At 42.0% G+C, this 18,972-nt stretch overlaps 1 protein-coding gene and 1 pseudogene across 1 annotated transcript in view; both read left to right on the top strand.

Annotated features, from left to right (window-relative positions):
• LOC122224314 (cationic amino acid transporter 3-like) overlaps positions 1-18,972 on the top strand; it is a 435,603-nt gene that overhangs the window by 259,859 nt on the left and 156,772 nt on the right. The gene's annotated exons all lie outside the window — the stretch shown is intronic.
• LOC122225361 lies at positions 1,790-7,536 on the top strand (annotated as a pseudogene).

Here is an 18,972-nt window from a genome sequence, read left to right as displayed (position 1 = left end):
GGGTAGCTAAGTGAAGGGACAAGAGAGTATTAGAGACAGGTAACAGGGTGAACATGGAATTTCTCAGCTGGAGCAGCAGCTGGACAGGGTGTGAGGCTGGAGGAACCAGCACAGGTCAGATGATGAAGGAAGGAAGGACTAGGAAGGAAGGGCAGTGGGAAGCACTGAAGGGTTTGAAGCCTGGGGGTCGGTGTGGGACATATCAGTGACATTTACAGTGTAGCAAGATTCCATGAGTTAAGTATTGACTCTGTCTATGTTATGTGCTTATTAGTAAATCATAACCTTGAAACTGGTTGCCACTGGTGGGTGGTAAATAAGGAGTCTAGATGGATTTGTACACAGAAGCTTTGACCCATAGCATTAGGATTCCTTTTGATAATCTGTAGAGAAGACTTTTCAATTTTGACTTGACCTTTCTGTCTTTAAAAACCACTGATGACATTTCCTAAAATTCTCTCAAAATCAAAGCCTGAATAGTAGGAGAGTGAAGGCTGTTCAACTTTGTTTTCTCTGTTCTTCACTACTCATTTCTGGGGCATTGCTGTGAATTGTTCACCAAAGCCTTGTTCCACTCGAGGAGGGGTCCATTTGAATAGCAGCAGCAGAGGAGGAGGAAGGAGGAACCACATGTAGGGTAGTGTTTCTTCATTAAGAAAATATCTTTGGCATATTAAGACCATGATTTGAGCGAGTGGAAAATAACTACCATGGAAAGTTAATAGTGAATTACAAGTCTGTGTTTTAATATAAGCTCACAGAGTAGGGCATGATCTCCAGATGGCTGGCAGTTGACATCACAGATGATGCAGGGTGTTTATAGAGCACAGTGTGGCCAGTGAGGAAACTGTCTGCAGAAGTGAGTTCTCCTTGTGTCCTGGAACCCAGACAGGGAGGATACAGAAGGAATTGTTTTGATTGTAAGGTACTGAGCTAGGTGACCTACTTCTTTCCTTCCTCCCTATCACACTCTCACAATTGTGGATACAAAAATTGTATTAAGTTTTGCCTGGTTACTTTGGGTGAGGTTAACTGAATGCTCAGAATTCACAAAATGGCCTTTCTGGCTCCTCTCCCTTAGTAATGGACACATGGTTGGCTTATGCACCTATTTCTCCAGTATTTCCTCACCAGGCAGCCTGGTTTCTCTAGTTCTTACAGGTAGTTATGAAGGCCCTGCCTCTTTCTCTACCTCTCTTCTCACAGCGCCCCCTGTGGGCCTGTATGGGTAAAAGAAAAGGTTGGACTGTACATTCTTTGCCACCAGTACAGCTAAATTGATGATGTCGGATGAGGACAAGGGGGGACATCTGACCATGGGAGCTGATTTGGAGCTAAAGAATTTTAAGACTCTGGGACCAATATTTGTATTTTAAACTCAGAATATATTTATGAAATGGTTCTGTAACTGCAACAAGTTCCTCTAGTTCATGAATTAACGTGTCATAACTTATGCTCAAGCACCACACAAACATCCCATGTGTGAATTATTGCATAATAAATTCATACCCTATTGTGTCCTACAGCTGTGTCCTACAGCTTAATTAGTATATGAAGCTACATGAGTTAGATGAACCCACATGAGATTTTGTCATGTAATGTGTAAAAAGGAGAATGTTGGGTGATATTTGACACTTTTCTCAGGGGAAAGCAGGGTTGAGTTTTTTTAGTAATCTTTTGGTTTCAGTCTCTGATACTCGAGCTGCAACAGGTAACATGGGACTTCTGGGCTTTGGTTAGTTGGCTGAAGACTGTTGTTCAGTAAATATTTATTGTTTATTTAGGCATTGTGAAGAGCTATCACATACCAGAAAATACAAAGTAGCAGCGTTGAAGCCTGAGTAACGGACCTCGGCAGCCCCAACTCAACTTGGCTTAACTCAGACTCACCAAACCTGATCCCAGACTCTGCTCCCTGGGCTTGCTACAGCTCTCTGATCCTGGAATCCTCTTCAGTTCCAGCTAGGATGCTGTGTCAGGCACTCCATAGATTTGGTCAAAAACTGGTACGCGGACCTACGCTGAAGGAACCGGTGGCTGAGAATGACCCACGGAGAACCCTGAACACTCTGGATTTAGTGGCCCTGGATGTGGGCCGCACACTGGGTGTAGGTGTGTTTGTCCTGGCTTGTGAGGTGGTCAGAAATCAAGCAGGGCCATCTTTTGTGATTTGTGTTTTGGTGGCCGGCCTATTTTCTATGTTGATTGGGCTGTACTATGCAGAGATTAGTGCCCGGGTTCCCCATTCTGGCTTGGCATATATCTACAGTCATGTCATTATAGGTGAGCTCTGGGCTTTCATCACTGGCTGGAACCTCCTCCTCTCCATTGGTGCTAATGCAGTCATTTTTTTACACATATTCTTCTTAGCTTTTGAGCACCTGCGTGTGACCCTGCATGAAATTATCTTACCACATGTTTCCCACCTTCTAGAAGACAATCTAGACTTCATTGTTATGTTTCTTCTGTGGTATCTCACAGAGTTGTGGTATATTTGCATTTCCTCAGTTAGCAAAATGTTCACATTGGTGAAAATTTTGGTTCTAAGCTTTGTCATCATCTCTGGCTTCATTAAAGGGCACCTGTACAACTGGAAGCTCACAGAAGAGGACTATGCAATGGCTGGACTCAATGACACCTCCAGCTTGGGCCCTCTGGGCTCTGGAGGGTTTGTGTCTTTTGGCTTTGAGGGGATTCTCCGTGGAGCAGCTACGTGTTTCTATGTATTTATAGGTTTTGAGGAAATTGTTACTAGAGTTGGAGAAGCCCAGAACCCCCAACGTTCTATCCCCAGGGGCATTGTGATTTCACTGTTCATCTGCTTTGTGCTGTATTTTGGTGTCTCTTTAGCACTTACACTTATGGTGCCTTACTACAAGCTTAAACCTGGGAGCATCTTGCCTGAGGGATTTCTCCTTATAGGCTGGGCCCCTGCCTACTATGTGGTAGTGTTTGTATTTTTGTTTTGTTTTTTTTTTTAGAAATAGGGTTGACCTTATTTTATTCACATATCAACTGTTACATGATATGGCAGTAGATGGCCTCCTGTTCCCTGTCTGTACCAGGATCCTTACCTGGAGTATCCCCCAGCATGGGATTATTGTAATTTTTTACATTATTGCAATAATCATGATCTTCTTCTTTGGACTCACTGATCTTGTGGACCTCATGCTTATTGGGTCCCTGATGTCTTACTCCATGGTTGCTATTTGTGTTCTCATCATCAGGTATCAGCCTGAGAGGAGGAATGGGAGAAATGAATCAGAGGTGCAGGAGGAGAATGGACATACAGTAGAGAGGCTGACTCTACAGGGACTACTTTTTCCAGGCAGCTTCACCCCCACTCCACTCTCTGGCCGGGTTGTCTATGTTCCTCACTGCTTGCTCTGCTGCTAATTCTCCTTTGCCTGGTGCTGGCCCAGTGGCCAGTTCTGCTTTCTGGAGACCCAGTGTGGATTTCAGTGGCTGTGCTGCTCCTGGTTCTCATCACTGGGATCACTGGGGTCATCTGGAGACAGCCACAGAGCTCTAGTCCCCTTCACTTTAAGGTCCCTGCTCTGCCTTTCCTCCCACTACTGAGCATCTTCGTGAATGTTTGCCTTATGATGCAGATGTCAGCTGCCACCTGGGCCCAATTTGGTGTCTGGATGCTGATTGGGTTTGCTATCTACTTCAGCTATGGGATCCAGTACAGCCTGGTCTCTAACTGAACTTAAACTAGGTCCAAAACTGTAGACCTTGAACTCAGTAGTTTCAGTATCTATTATTTTTATTATTATTATTTTTTACTTATCTAATTTTCCATTGTGCCTGTAGCTGCTCACTGACTTTTAAAAATACATTATTAAAAATGGGGCACCGGGGTGGCTCAGTCAGTTAAGCATTTGACTTCAAAGCTCAGGTCATGATCTCATGGTTTGTGACTTCGAGTCCCATGTTGGGCTCTATGCTAACAGCTCAGAGCCTGGAGCCTGTTCTGATTTTGTGTCTCCCTCTCTCTCTCCCCCTCCCCACTCACACTCTATCTCTCTCTGTCTCTCAAAAATAAACATTAAAAATATAAAAATATTATTTAAAAAACTATAAAAAATGTTTTTCTTTTCTTTGATAAAATATCCAGTAGTGGTGGGGTGCCTGGCTGGCTCAGTCAGTAAAGCATGTGACTCTTGAACTAAGGGGTGATGAGTTAGAGCCCCGCATAGGGTGTAGAGTTTACTTAAAAAATATGCAGTAGCAGAATTACTGGATTACAGAGTATTTCTATTTTTAATTTTTTGAGGAAACTGCATACTGCTTTCCATAGTGGCTGAACCAATTTACATTCCTACCAATAGTACATGAGGATTCCTTTCTCTCCTGATCCTGGCCAACATTTGTTTTTCTTGTCTTTTTGATTTTAGTCATTCTGACAGGTATGAAGTGATATCTTATTGTAGTATTAATATACATTTCCCTGATGATTACTAGGAGTAAATATCTTTCCCTGTGTCTATTGACCATCTGTATGTCTCTTTGGAAAAATGTATATTCAGATAGTCTGACCATATTTTTAATTGGATTACTTGGTTTTCTGGTGTTGACTTGTATAAGTTATTTATGTGTTTTGGATATTAACCCCTTATTTGATGTATCATTTACAAATGTCTTCTCCTGTTCAGTAGGTAGCCTTTTTGTTTTGTTGATGGTGTCCTTTTCAGGGCAAAAAATTTTAGTTACATGAATTAAAAAAGATAGATGCATCCCTATGTTTATTGCAGCATTATTTATAAAATCCAAGATATGTGGGGGGAAAAAGATGAAATATGGCCCAAGCCATTATGGAGCATATCTTCTAATCCAAGGGGTAAAGTATAGCTGTAACACAAAGTAGAAAGTGTTGTCATAAGGGAAATGCAAATAATGTGTCTTGGGCATTCAGAGTGCAGGATGATCATTTGTGGCTGGCACAGTGACTAGTAAAATGAAAGAAGACTTTGTAGAGGAATGGCCTTTGAGTGGGCTCTCTACAAGGATGGATAGGATTTTGTCACATGTGGGCAAGAGGGAGGAACTTAGGCACAGAGAACAACAGGAAAAGCACAAGAAATGAAGCAGTGTCAGAGCACACTGAGCATGCAGTGTAGCCTGAGCCTTGGCTGTGAGAGGGGACAACAGAATGTGCACAGGTGGATTGGAGCCAGAGCTTTCCTCTGAGCACAAAGCACTTTGGCTTTGAACCCACTACCCATGCTGAATATTCCTGGAGTTGGTTCTTCTACTTGGAAATATCTCCATTCTTGGACTTTAAATTTCGGTACTGTTGTCTGCTTTATTCCACCTGCTCTGAAAGTGCACAGCTGAGACCCAAGTGTCTTGGGTTCTGGTGTTGTTCCACCATGAACTATCAATGTGACCTTGAACAAACTGCTCAGTTCCATCAATGCTCTGCTTATTTATCTGTAACATGAAAGGTCAGGACTGATCATTTCTAAAGTTTCATTTACTTAAAAATTCTAGGACTTCTGATTCTTCTTTCCTTTACTTTCTCCACTAGATCTCTCTACTGTGTGGGGTCTGAATGTGAATCCCACCCACTTTTCACTACAGCCCATTGTTGGTGCTGTAGAGCTCCAATAAATAATACCCCATTTTACCCTCCTCTGTTTAGAACCAAGTGATAATCAAGATATAGAGACATATGATTAAATAATCAGCCACAACCTAATTGGTTTGCCAAGCCCGCATCATTAAATTAGACAGACTTACTCGTCATCACAAGAAGTGCTGGACACACCCTGCCTCCCATCACAAGAGACAGTCCGCTTTTATTAGATTTTATGTTGTATGAGCAAGTTGGCATGCAAGTGTCCTGTGGACAAGTTGGTTCTGGATTAATAAAGAAAATCAACACAAGAATGGAAGGGGATGAGCTGGGCATACTCACAGTTGTCTCTTCAACTCACTAACCAAATTCTCGGTGAAAGAGGGTGTGGAGAGAGGCCAGGAATAGTAATCTGCTCAGTGATGGCTCAAACTTCAGCTCCTGCAGCTCACTTGGAGGTCTTGTGAAAACCTGCTCCCAGTGTTTGGAATTCAGTACATCTGGGGCGGGAGGGCAGAACTTGTACTTCTAACAGTTTCCAGGTGATACTGATGCTGCTGGTCCAGGGACCACACTTTGAAAACCAAGGCTCCAGCTGAAGTCCCTCCACACGTAAAAATGAAGAGAAGCAAACAAAGTGCCCTTTTAACATCTACCTTCATTTTTGAAACATTTAGATGAAAATACCATCATTAATCTTTTCACAGTGGGGAAATCATAGTGAATGATTTCACAGTGCATATGTAGATCAAATCACCACAATGTACACTTTAAATATCTTACAGTTTTATATGTCAGTTATACCTCATTATGGCTGTAAGTAAATATATATATACCACATGTCTCTGTGTGTCTTTATTTATTTTATTCCCTGATTGAAGATCATAGGTTATGAGTGTATCTTGTTCACTCCTCCTGAGCATCCAGCTGGGGCCAGGAGCATAATGAGTCTATAATAAATTCATGTTGAATTGAATTGAGCCTTACACATTTCTTTGGTACTGAAAATTCTCTTTCCTTTCAGTCTACCACTGTGCTACTCTTTTAATACTATCTTTTGGGGACTTCCTTGACAAATAGCTTTTCTTTATGTCCAGAACTATATCTTGAACTCTATGTGGAGCTATACCCAGCATCTAGAACTGTACCCAGGCACTTCTCGTTTTTCCTTTGTGTGGCTCTGCCTGAGTTATGGTGACTGTCCTGTCTGTTCCATCATATTGGAGTCTTGTTCAGGGCAGGGAGTAAGTTCTCCCCTTCCTCTAGACCCAAGAGTAAGAACAGTGTTGTTCCTTCAAAGAGAAACAGGGAAAATACAACCCTGGACAGGAGAATGCCTGACATGACCTCTCCTGGTCCTGCTCCATCTGTTTCTGTGGCATGTGTGGAGGGGCTGGAAATAGTGAAATTGATAGAAGACCCAATTGCTCTACCTGACTTCAGGGAATCACTGAAGAGGACACTGGATACCAGCTCCTTTAGATGCTTTGTTGAGAGACTGGTATATAATTTTGTGAGATAATCTAAGATTCTTTGGGGAGAGAGAAGTTTTCCCCCAAGTGGGGAGAAGCACAGACTGAAATAGGAATTGGGAACTGGATAGGGATGAAGGCATCATTACGTTGTAAGGGAAGGTGTGAGTAGAAACTGAGAAAGATGTATTGGTCAAGAGACACTGGAGGTGTACGCCTGTGGAGAAATTTGGGAAATAAAAGATGGATAAAAGAATTGGAAAAGAAATGGGGCAGCAATTCCAGGCTACATGGACCTTTAAGAGTCATGAAAGAATGGGACTTTTGTGAGGGATGTGTTGCTTCACATTTTAAGGGAAATTATGGAACAGGTTTGTGCCGTGTATTGTGCCCTGGAGCGAGATTCCTGAATCAGGAAAGGGTGAGATATGGGTTCTCATTGTCATCTGGAAGATAGACAGACAGAAGGATGTGGACACATAGACTCTTCATGGGAGAGAGTTGTGTCAACTGCTATCGTCATCTAGGCCCTTGCTCTTTGACGTGTGCTCCATGGACCAGAAGCATGGCTATCACGTGGGAACATGCTAGAAATGCAGAATCTGAGGCCCCACCCAGACCTACTGAATCAGAATCTACATTTTTAACAGACTTCCAAGTGATCTGTATGCTCTTTCCAGTTTGAGAGGCACTAGCCTTACATGATGGATGATAGGTGTCTGGCCTCAGATGAGCCTATGGAAGATTTGAAAACTTTGGAACTGGGAACACAAGAGGAGGGGCCTAGGCTTGGAAATTGAATTTCGACTAGAGAGAGAAGGGAGGGGGCCCTGACTGCCCTCCTGTCCCCAGGCCTCTCACACCAGTCACTGTGTTAGGATTTGTCACTATGCCCACTTTAGGAAAATGTCTGCTGTGCCCACGCTGGAGTCTGCCTGGTCCTCAGGGGCTCTCCTGGGGCAAGCATCTCATGGGTCAGGACTGATGCCAATTCTGTTTCCTCTACTTCATATGATGGCCTGAAAGGGATTGTAGAGGCCATATTATTCATGACGAGACTCAGGGTTGTACTCTCCTAATCAAATGAGTGATAACTTGATGATACTAATTGAGGAGGTTATAGAGGTTGGGGGGATTAAAGTTGGAGTTCTTAATTTTCTGTCCTGGAAATTAGGATATTTTCATCCTTCAAAAACTTTCAAAAACTTTAAGGAGAGACCAGATTACTGCACAAGATGACTAAATCAATTATTTTTAAGGAAACTTTTGAAGTTTTTAAATAGTTAATAACAAAATATATGAGACCTATAATTACAGGGACCTGGGATGATTGGCAATGCATCAGTGTTACCAGGTGGGCATTTGAGAATTTTCTTCAGTCTTTGAGGGTTTGTGTACCTCACCCCAATCAGAGTGAGTGTAAAGAGGGACCAGTATGGAAGGAAAACAGATTGAGATAGAAGATGAAGAAGAATTTCTGAGATTAGACAGTGACCAGGGGATATGGGAGGGAGCAGGCTCTCTGGCCATGCACATGGCTGTCTCACTTGGGTTTGGAATGACTCAGATGGGCTCCTGTCCAGAAACAGGGTAATGTACAAAATGAGCTCTCAAAATCTTTTTCATCTCAAGAATTCTCCAGTCAACTCCTGAAATAAAAGGCTGGGATGGATATTTGGTGTATATCAGGTGGCGAGGCATGGGAATGATGAATGGCAGAAGAAAAAAACAATTTATTGGATCATTGAAATCTGAAAATTTTAAAACACGGATTGGATGTAGGAGAATAAATTGCATGTTACAGTTCAAATAAGAGTTTTAGGTTTCCATGTTATTCCTCTCTCTATGTATTTATCTTGTCTCATTGATGAGATTTAAAAACCTCCTAAGGGAAAAGAACATCTCTCTTTTATATATGGCTTGTTTATATCTGCAATGCCCCCAAAACGGTGACAAAAATAATAACTACCTTTGGCTGAGTAGTATGCTCTCTATTTTGCTCAATTATTTTACATAGTCACCTATTTCATACAAGAATGGTATGAGGTGAGAATTATTATGCTCATATTACCAAAGTTGAAACTAATGCTCAGAGTGGTTAAATAATTGCTGCAGGTGAGTTGTGAAGCTAGGATTTGTGCTGAGTTTGAGCAAAACATATGCAACTAAGCCCTGAGCTACACTCTCTGTGGGGTAGTGGCTCAAAAGGGGTAGAAGATCACTGAAACTTGATGGCATAGAGGTAATTGAAGGGCAGTGGATAATTCCAAATAGTGAGTCATGAGAAAATAATTTCTTTTTGTTTTGTAGAGTGTAGTTGGAGAAACACTTAGTGACACATGCAAGCTTCTATTCAGACATTTTCTCATTCCCCATCACTGTCCCCAACCCTTCAGTCAGGAGCTTGGACTCCTCACCCAGGAATGAGGCTGGGCACATACATTCATAAAGCACCTCATTAAAGTTATGTATGTGCTTAGTATATGGACATGTTTATTTTATTTTATTTTTTAAATTTACGTCCAAATTAGTTAGCATATAGTGCAACAATGATTTCCAGAGTAGATTCCTTAATGACCCTTACCCATTTAGCCCATCCCCCATCCCAGAACCTCTCCAGTAACCCTCTGTTCTCCATTTTTAAGAGTATCTTCTGTTTTGTCCCCCTCCCTGTTTTTATATTATTTTTGCATCCCTTCCCTTATGTTCATCTGTTCTGTGTCTTAAAGTCCTCATATGACTGAAGTCATATGATATTTGTTTTTGACTGACTAATTTCACTTAGCATAATACCCTCCAGTTCCATCCACGTAGTTGCAAATGACAAGATTTCATTCTTTTTGATTGCTGAGTAATACTCCATTGTATATATATATACCACATCTTCTTTATCCATTCATCCATCGATGGACATTTTGGCTCTTTCCATACTTTGGCTATTGTTGATAGTGCTGCTATAAACATTGGGGTGCATGTGTCCTTTCAAAACAGCATACCTGGATCCCTTGGATAAATACCTAGTAGTGCAATTGCTGGGTCATAGGGTAGTACTATTTTTAATTTTTTGAGGAAACTCCACACTGTTTTCCAGAGTGCTGCGTCAGCTTGCATTCCCGCCAGCAGTGCAAAAGAGTTCCTCTTTCTCTGCATCCTTTCTCATTGCTCATTTTATTGGCATTTTATTTGTTGTTGCCTGAGTTGTTAATGTTAGCCATTCTGACAGGTGTAAGGTGGTATCTCATTGTGGTTATGATTTGTATTTCCCTGATGATGAGTGATGTTGAGCATTTTTTTTTCATGTGTCGGTTGGTCATCTGGATGTCTTCTTTGGAGAATTGTCTATTCATGCCTTTTGCCAATTTCTTTACTGGTTTGTTTTTGGGTGCTGAGTTTGATAAGTTTTTACAGATTTTGGATACTAACCCTTTATCTGATATGTCGTTTGGAAATATCTTCTCCCATTCTATCGGTTACCATTTAGTTTTGCTGATTGTTTCCTTCACTGTGCAGAAGATTTTTATTTTGAAGAGATCCCAGTAGTTCATTTTTGCTTTTGTTTCCCTTGCCTCTGGAGACATGTTGAGTAAGAACTTGCTGTGGTCAAGATCAAAGAGGTTTTTGCCTGCTTTCTCCTTGAGGATTTTGATGGCTTCCTGTCTTACATTTAGGTTTTTAATCCATTTTGAATTTGTTTTTGTGTATAGTGTAAGAAAGTAGTCAAGGATCATTCTTCTGTATGTCGCTGTCCAGTTTTCCCAGCACCACTTGCTGAAGAGACTGTCTTTATTCCAATGGATATTCTTTCCTGCTTTGTCAAAGATTAGCTGACCATATGTTTGTGGGTCCATTTCTGGGTTCTCTTTTATGTTCCATTGATCTGAGTGTTTTTGTGCCAGTACCATACTGTCTTCATGATTATAGCTTTGTAGTATAGCTTGATGTTTGGGATTGTGATGCATCCTGCTTTGCTTTTCTTTTTCAAGATTGCTTTGGCTATTTGGGGTCTTTTCTTGTTCCATACAAATTTTAGGATTGTTTTCTATAGCTCTGTGAAGAATGCTGGTATTATTTTGATAGGGATTCCATTGAATATGTAGATTGCTTTGGGTAGTATTGACATTTTAACAATATTTGTTCTTCCTATCCATGAGCATGGAACCTTTTTCCATTTTTTTTTTTTGTGTCTTCTTCGTTTCATAAGGTTATAGAATTCAGTGTATAGATTTTTCACCTCTTTGGTTAGATTTATTCCCAGCTATTTTATGATTTTTGGTTCAATTGTAAATGGGATTGATTCCTTGATTTCTCTTTCTGTCGCTTCATTGTTGGTGTATAGGAATGCAACCGATTTCTGTGCATTGATTTTATATCCTGCAACTTTGCTGAATTCATACATCAGTTATAGCAGTTTTTTGGTGGCATATTTTGGGTTTTCCATATAGGGTATCATGTCATCTGTGAAGAGTGAAAGTTTTACCTCCTCCTGGCTGATTTGGATGCCATTTATTTTTTGGGGTTGTCTGATTGCAGAAGCGAAGACTTCCAATACTATGTTGAATAACAGTGGTGAGAGTGGACATCCCTGTCTTATTCCTGACCTTAGGGGTAAAGCTCTCAGTTTTTCCCCAATGAGGATGATATTAGTGTTGGGTCTTTCATATATGGCTTTTATGATCTCGAGGTATGCTCCTTCTATCCCTACTTTCTTGAGGGTTTTTATCAAGAAAGGATGCTGTATTTTATCAAATCCTTTCTCTGCATCTATTGAGAGGATCATATGGTTCTTGTCCATTCTTTTATTGATGTGATGAATCATGGTAATTGTTTTGCGGATATTGAACCAGCCCTGCATTGCAGGTATAAATCCCACTTTGTCATGGTGAATAATTCTTTTAATGTATTCTTGTATCCGATTGGCTAATGTCTTGTTGAGGATTTTTGCATCCATGTTGATCAGGGAAATTGGTCTATAGTTCTCCTTTTTTAGTGAGGTCTCTGCTTTTGGAATCAAGGTCATCCTGGCTTCATAGAAAGTTTGGAAGTTTTCCTTCCATTTCTATTTTTTTGGAACAGCTTCAAGAGAATAGGTGTTAACACTTCCTTAAGTGTTTGGTAGAATTCCCCTGGAAAGCCATCTGGCCCTGGACTCTTGTTTTTTTTGGGAGATTTTTGATTACTAATTCGATTTCTTTACTGGTTATCGGTCTGTTCAAATGTTCAATTTCTGTTTCAGTTTTGGTAGTGTATATGTTTCTAGGAATTTGTCCATTTATTCCAGATTTCCCATTTTATTGATGTGTAATTGCTCATAATATTCTTTTATTATTTGTATTTCTTCTCTGTTGGTTGTGATCTCTCCTCTTTCATTCTTGATTTTATTTATTGGGATCCTTTCCTTTTTCTTTTGACCAAAATGGCTAGTGGTTTATAAATTTTGTTAATTCTTTCAAAAGAAACATCTTCTGCTTTCACTGATCTGTTCTACTGTTTTTTTTTTTTTGTTGTTGTTGTTAGTTTGTTTGTTTTGATAGAATTAATTTCTGCTCTAATTTTTATTATTGCTGTCTTCTGGTTTTGGTTTTATTTGCTGTTCTTTTTCTAGTTCTTTAAGGTGTAAGTTTGGGTTGTATATCTGAGACCTTTCTTCCTTCTTTAGGAAGGCCTGGATTGCTATATAATTCCCTCTTATGACTGCCTTTGTTGTGGCCCAGAGGTTTTGGGCTGTGGTGTTTTTTCATTTTCATTGGCTTCCATGTACTTTTTAATTTTGTCTTTAACCTCTTCATTAACCCATTCATTCTTTAGTAGGATGTTCTTTAGTCTCCAATATTTATTACATTTCCAATTTTTTTCTTGTGGTTGATTTCGAGTTTCATAGCATTGTTGTCTGAAAATATGCACGGTATGATTTCGATCTTTTTGTAGTTGCTGAGGGCTGATTTGTATCCCAGTATGTGATCTATTCTGGAGAACATTCCATGTACACTGGAGAAGAATGTATATTCTGTTGCTTTAGGATGGAATGTTCTGAGTATATCTGTTAAGTTCATCTGGTCCAGTGTATCATTCAAAGCCATTGTTTCCTTGTTGATTTTCTGATTAGATGATCTGTCCATTGCTGTGAGTGGGGTGTTGAAGTCCCCTACTATTATGGTATTATTATCAATGAGTTTCTTTATGTTTGTGAGTAATTGACTTATATATTTGTGTGCCCTCACATTTGGGTGTAAATGTTTACAGCTATTAGGTCCTCTGATGGATAGAGTCCTTAATTATGATATACTTCCCTTCTTCGTGCCTTGTTACAGTCTTTATTTTAAAGTCTAGATTGTTACAGTCTTTATTTTAAAGTCTAGATTGTCTGATGTAAGTATGGCTACTCTGGCTTTCTTTTGTTGACAATTAGCATGGTAGATGCTTCTCCATCCCCTACTTTCAATCTGAAGGTGTCTTTAGGTCTAAAGTCAGCCTCTTTTAAACAGTATGTAGATGGATACTGTTTTCTTATCCATTCTTTTACACTATGTCTTTTGATTGGAGCATCTAGTCCATTGACGTTTAGAGTGAGTACTGAAAGATATGAATTTATTGCCATTATGTTGTTTGTAGAACTGGAGTTTCTGGTGGTGTTCTCTGGTCCTTTCTAGTATTTGTTGCTTTTGGTCTTTTTTTCCCCATCTTTTCTCCCCTCAGAGAGTCCTCCTTAAAATTTCTTGCAGTGCTGGTTTAGTGGTCATGAATTCCTTTAAATTTTTTTGTCTGGGAAACTTTTAATCTCTCCTTTTATTTTCAAAGACAGCCTTGCTGGATAAAGAATCCTTGGCTGCATATTTTTTTCTGATTCAGCACATTAAATGTATCCTGCCACTCTTTTGTGGCCTGCCATGTTTCTGTGGATAGGTCTGCTGCAAACCTGATTTGTCTTCCCTTGTAGGTAAAGGACTTTTTATCCTTGCTACCTTCATGATTCTTTCCTTGCCTGAGCATTTTGTGAATTTGACCATGATATGCCTTGTTCATAGTTGGTTTTTGTTGAATCTAATGGGAGTCCTCTGTGCTTCCTGGATTTTGATGTCTGTTACTTTCCCCAGGTTAGGAAAATTTTCTGCTATGATTTTCTCACAAAACATTTCTACCCCTTTTTCTCTCTCTTCATCTTCTGGGTCCCCTAAGATTCTGATGTTGTTCCTTTTTAATGAGTCACTGATTTCTCTAATTTTTAAATCATGCTCTTTTGCCTTAGTCTCTCTCCTTTTTTCTGCTTCATTATTCTCCATAAGTTTGTCTTCTATATCACTAATTTGCTCATCTGCCTCACCATCCTTGCCGCCGTGGCATCCACTCAAGATTGAAGCTCAGTTATAGAATTTTTTATTTCATCCTGACTATCTTTTACTTCTTTTATATCCACAGAGAGGGATTCTAATCTATTTTTGACTCCAGCTAGTATTATTATCATGATTCTAAATTCTGATTCATACATCTTGCTTGTATCTGTGTTGGTGAAGTCCCTGGTTGTTGTTTATTCCTGCTCTTTCTTTTATGGCGAATTCCTTTATTTCCTCATTTTGATGGGAGAAAAGGAAATAATGAGGGTAAAAAAAATTAAAATTAAAACATTAAAAACAACACACACACACAAATACACACACAAAATCAAATAAATGGTGCTAGATCCTAGGTGTGTTTTGGCCCAGGTTTTGAAAAGGGCTTAAAAGATTAGAGAGAAAAGGGGGGGGGGGAAAGGAAATCATTTCAAAATTTGACAAAATGAATACACTGAAATAGAATAAAATGAAATGATGTAATAAAACAGAATTTGAAAAATTTACAAAAAAGTAAAAAATATATAGTTAAAAAATTAAAAAAATATATTTTTAATAAACCTAGAAAATAAAAATAGATTTTTTTCACATTCTGTGTTGAAGAAAAAGAAAAGATACAAAAAAGAGATAGGAAAAAAGAAAATTGAATAGGTGGACCAGCGAACAGACTAAAATATGATTGAAATTACTGTATTTTCCCGTAGAAGTTCAACTATGGAGCAGTTTATAGTTGTAAACTAAGTAGGCGAAGAGACTTATGTTCCTGAAGACCGAGGTTGGTCCAGTATGTGGGACTTAGTGTAATGGCTCTGTTCTCCACTAGATGGCACTGCTTAGCTTACTGGGGTGGATTTTTGTGGCAGGTGTATGTGTGTATGCGCATGCACGGGAGAGGTGAAAATGGCGTCACCCAGCTATCCAGTCTCTGGTAATGGAGCTCTGCTCTCCCTGATTAGCAATCGCACACCTGTCCTTTGTCTTCAGCTTCTGTACATTCCCCACTTTTACACTGTGACCAAGCCCCAGGCAACACCTCCCTCCTGAGTTTTATCTCAGATGCAGCTGTGTTTCCCGACCCCTTACTTATGGGGGACTGTGGCTGTAACTTGCTCAGACATTCTGTGGAAGGGTCTCACAGAGCAATGGCCGGGTGCTGGCTGCACCCAAGAACATTTGTAGGACGATGCTGCTGTCAATGCCCAGAGACTGTGGCTGGACGTCAGCTCACCCGAAAAACAGTTCTCCTGATTCTGTAGCAGCAGCATTTCAGGGATTATGGAAAATCACAACACATCTGGCACTAGGCTTCATCCTTAATGACTTTGTTATAGCACCAGAGAATTTGGTTGTTCTCCTGGGTCCACTGAGGCCTTTGCATGTAGGGGGTGTTACAAAGCCTCTAGCATATGTCCTCCCAGCAGGAGAACTGCCTCTCCCCATGTGGCCTGAAGACCCCTAGACTTCACTCTGCTACTGGGGATTTGCCCTTCTCACTAGAGCACTGCCAGGTATCAAGCTGGGGAGTTTCAGATTCTGTGCTCTCCCTGTTTATAGAGTCAATGGAATTTAAACCCTCTCCTTTCTCCCTTTTTAGTTCAGTCCCTGTGGCTGTTTCCACTTTTCTACTTTCTCTCCAGCTGCTTCTAGGGGACTGCTTTTCCTGTATTCTCCCCCACACACATACACACACCATCTCCATCCTCTCTTCACAGGCAAAAACAGCTCCCTACCCTCTGTAGCTTCTCTCTCCCCCAGTTCACCTCTCTGTGCTGTGTACCTGCTGAGTTCCATGGTTCAGGTTGTGCAGATTGTTGTGTTAATCCTCAAATCAGTTTTCTAGGTGTGCAGGATGGTTTAGTGTTGGTCTGGTTATATTTCATGGACATAAGAAAAACTTCCATGCTGTTCTGCCATCTTGCCTCCTCCTCCCCTCATGGGTCACATATGAAGGGCCATCTTTGGATCACATGACTGCTGAGCTGCTTCTGAGGGATAAGCTCTCCCACAGTGGGAGCCATTGCAGGGCTCATGCACTGCGCAATTCTGTTCTGTATGCACATGTGGTATCTCCCTGGGTCCCTGCACTTGCAGTTCTGCAGGCACCTTGGATATGGGTAGGTCTCCTCTTCTGAAGCCACAGCTTGTCTAGTCTTGGTGGGAGATGCTGTGGAGTCCTTGCCATGCATGTCACAGGTGTGCTTCTCCTGGATGTGCTTTCTAAAGTGGGTTCTGGTCACCCTTCACCGCTGCCCAGAGCCCCTGTGGCCCCTGTGACTGCCCAACCTCTTGTACCACTGTCTTCCCCTCCCCCACCAGCTCACACAGCTAAAGATGCTCAGGAGGCTCAGGGGCACCACTGCGGGCATCTCCATAGCACCTGAGGAGTGCTGGCTGCAGGCCTTGTCTGTGGATGGCCTGATGACTTAGGATGTTGTAACCATCTGGAACTCCTTGGCGCAAGGGCACAAGTGTAGGGCCCCTTTCTCTTTGTCTTCTCCCAGGCAGTTGCTACCTAGGCCACAGTGACCATTGAGATTGGGGCTACCATGGTAGTGGCATGGCTGCAGAGATGGTGAACTCAGATAAAAAGGTGCGGCCTGGGCATGTTGTGGGGACACTGGTGGGGGCAAGGGTGGAGACTTCAGATTGGCTGTGTCCATTGTGAAGTGGGAGGCTGGGCCAGGGGCACAGAAACAAGGGCAGCAGCAGTGCGGCAGACTCCTGGGTGTCAGTGAGAACCCAGAGCAGGTCCACCTGGAGAAGCCCTGCCATGGGGACTGGGGCCTGGCTGGTGGGGCTGGCACGGCTTGGAATGGAATACCCTGGGAGGCAAAAAGGGAACTGGAGCTCAGTCCTGACCTGAAAGGGGTTCTGGGTGTGACTCTGGTGGGTGGAAGGTATTCATGAGGCCGCCCACTCCAGGTAAGTCCAGGCCCTGCGAGGGAAGAGGGTTGCAGCAGTGTGCTAGGGAATACATGGAACATGGCTTTGGCTACTGACAAGCCCGAAGGGGCTCAGGTGGAGCCAGGGGCACAAGCCCTGAAGGGCCCAACCCTGGCCTGCCTGACGGGGTCAAGCTTAAAGCGTGGCCCGAGGGCCCCCAGGCTGCCTGAGCACCTCTGCTGGACTATGGGAGGTAGGGAAGGATCCTGAGCCAGTTTTTTCATTACCTGGTGATTGTCTGGGGCCCTATTATTTCTCCAGCCACTCACCTCTCCCCAAGACAGTGAATAGCACAGGGAGAAAGGGGTAAAGATTGTTTTTGGGACCTGATACAAGAATACACACACCCTCCCCTGCACTTCCCCTGAAGTAGATGCATACTTGGGAAAACTCCCAGCCTGAGGCAGAGGAAGATAGCCTAGGAATATTGCAACAGACACAAATTAAACCCCCAGGTCTCCCTTCCCCAGTGTTCTGTCCTGAGAGCCATCCTTCCAATTCCTGTCTCCTTTGCCTCTAGGAATTTTGGCTCTGTAGTCCTGGCTGGGCCACTCATCCACCACCCAGCATAGAACCTGGAACAAAAGAGGTGCCCAATTAGTGCCTTTGGTCCATGACTACTGGAGATGTGTTAGGGCAGAGTCAATGTGATTTGTAGGCTTTCCTCAGTTGGAGGTTCTTCATGACATCTGTAGCAGTTCTTTCTGTTCAAATTTCAATGTTCTGTCTTAGTACAGTTAAGATTCTGTCCCTTTAGGGTCCTGCTGCTACTCTTTTCTTCCTTCCCTCCATCTCCACTGCAGTGTTTAAGGAACCTAATTTTGGGTTTAGGGAAATCTAAGCACTATTAAGAGAAGGAAGTGGTGCCTCTTTTCCATGAGACTGGTGGCTTCTTGGGCCCATCTCATCTGCATTTGTCCCTTGGTCTTTAAGTAGGCCTTACGTTCTCCATCTATGAAAAGTCTTGGCTTCTGTTTGAAGATTAACATTCTCGGAAATGTCCTTTGGTCACTGTTTCAGAGTCTTGGAAGCACCATGGTTTGAATGTCTAGAGCAGGAAGCTCTCTAGGTAGAAACTATATCTTTTTCTTTACTTCCTCCAACAAAATGCCCAATGCATGTTCAGTTAGAATATGCTATGAATGCTGAGGTGACTGTGTCAGGAAATCCCTTGAGGTGAAGCTTAAGCAAATTCCCTTTTAGTTTTAATCCTGGAGTGAAGTGAATGCTGAATGAGGGAGTGGGGATGTGTGGTGCTGATAGAGGAACCTAGTAGGAGATTGTGAGAGGTGTCTTTGGTGGTGCGTCTATCCTTGTTTACAGGACTGCTGAGTGGGCTCCTTAGCTGAAACTAGGACTGGCCTCCAAATCACCACAGGCTGGTTCCACATGGCTCCCCACACTCTCTTCCTGGCAACCAGGACCTCCTCCATACACTGTGAAGCTTGTTTACTTCTAAAAGCAGATATTGGGTCAACAAAGTCTCCAACAAGTCCCATTTAAGCCCTCAGTCCACTTCATCACCAATGCAGGGTCTCACTTGTCTTCCTTTGCCCATTTCCAGCTTTCCTCCAGGATTCTGCCTAATCCACCTCCTTCACAGTTCCCTACCCTTCTCATGAGCCCTCCTCTCAGGCACACCAGCCCTCTG

The sequence above is a fragment of the Panthera leo genome, chromosome B4, assembly GCF_018350215.1.
Source record: "Panthera leo isolate Ple1 chromosome B4, P.leo_Ple1_pat1.1, whole genome shotgun sequence".
NCBI classification, from domain to species: Eukaryota; Metazoa; Chordata; class Mammalia; order Carnivora; family Felidae; genus Panthera; species Panthera leo.
This window is presented reverse-complemented; position numbering and strand designations above follow the sequence as displayed.